This window comes from Acyrthosiphon pisum, chromosome X, assembly GCF_005508785.2.
Source record: "Acyrthosiphon pisum isolate AL4f chromosome X, pea_aphid_22Mar2018_4r6ur, whole genome shotgun sequence".
In the NCBI taxonomy this organism is placed as follows: Eukaryota; Metazoa; Arthropoda; class Insecta; order Hemiptera; family Aphididae; genus Acyrthosiphon; species Acyrthosiphon pisum.
The window spans coordinates 41,525,914-41,527,578 of record NC_042493.1 but is presented as its reverse complement, the minus strand read 5'-3'; positions in this window follow the sequence as shown (position 1 = coordinate 41,527,578).

The following is a 1,665-nucleotide window of genomic DNA, read 5'->3' as shown; positions in this document are numbered from 1 at the left end:
ATAACGATATACCGATGAATGTATATACAGCCGATGTGGCTATTATGGAAAAAAATAAATATGTCAAATAAATTTGACAGGTTGCACAATAAGGATCTATAAGTTTTATCAATCCAATAATATTGTGTTATCGGTTCGTTAAGGCCCGATTTTGGTTCGATAAATTTATTAAAGAGTCCTATTGAACCATTATACACTGCATAATAGTAAAAAAACTACTTAGCGCAATTACGGTACAAAAATCGATCAATAGCTGATATTACGGCGTTGGAGTAGGTACGTGTTTTTTTTAGATTTGCTTATAGTTAGACGAAAAAATTGACATATTCCACGCTATACGTACCACGGAACAAAAATCGACCGAAATTCGTTTAAGATGAGTGTTAACATTATTTTTATTTCCATAGTAATTGCTGCTTTAATAAAATACAACCGTATACTGAAATGTTGTGTTCGTGCACGAAGGAAAACAAATTGGAATCGTTCACAATTGGTATCCGATCGTACAGTGAACCGACTTCGATCACGAAGTACGCTAAATGTACAACACATTGTTTGTAATACTGATATGCCTAGAAAAAATGTATAAGCGGTGTATAGTGTATTCACAAGCAGTGTCACCTTATATTCTTTACATCGTAATCCCAGGTTAAGTCCCGCTAACCTGTGATACTTGATGTCTAAAATGTTTTGAATGATATGTCCATATATGTGTATTAAATTGATTTGTATTTATATAATTTGTGCTGCAGACATGGGATACTATGGATACTGAGCCTATGGATACTGAACCATCGAGGACACCTATGGATGTTGATAACGAATCGTCTCCCCAGACAGCAATTTCTTGTTTAATAATATTATTATGATAGTAAACTAAATCATGGATTATAATTATAAAAACACGTATAATCGTTAAATTATTAACTATATTAGGATTGTTTTCGTACGGTTAACGTTGTACACGGGCAATTGCAAGCAACCGCCCGTCATCGATTCAAATGTGTATAATGCATCGAAATTGTCACAATTGTATAAAATGTAAAAATCGGCGTATACACTATAACGCCGTATAGTGACGACGACTCCTGTACGCATGATGCACGCGCACGTTATGTCCCGCCTACTTGTTGTGCCTAAATTCTAAAATGTATTGTTTTCTTCGTCGTTTTTGCCAGAGATGCGGTACCCGTCCGACGTCAGTGATCAGTCCGATGTCCTGTGCAACCAGTGCCGGACGTCACTCCTTCACTGTTATAATATACCAGCGGTTGTAATACCTATCTGTCAAAAGCCCCTTTGTGCATTCAACTTATATTATATTCTTCAATAGATTGTATATTCGTAAAAATTCTCACGAATTACGTTCTGCAGATGTGATCGATTACGGGTACGACGGATCTAGCGCGCAGATGGCATAGTTCCAGTGACTCCTCGGAGTTCCACGTTACGGGTGCATCGCTCAAGAGCTGCCCGTCTCGTGTGCCGCTACAATGATCCGACAACACCTTTGGTCGATTCCGATCCGATTATTCGGTGGCTGCAATGTCGTTGAATGACATATAAATCTATTCGAATATATAATTGATTGCTCGTTGGTGCTATTGTCTTAAGCGTTAAATTCGACGACTTAGACGCTTTTCGTAAAATTTAATAAGACACTCC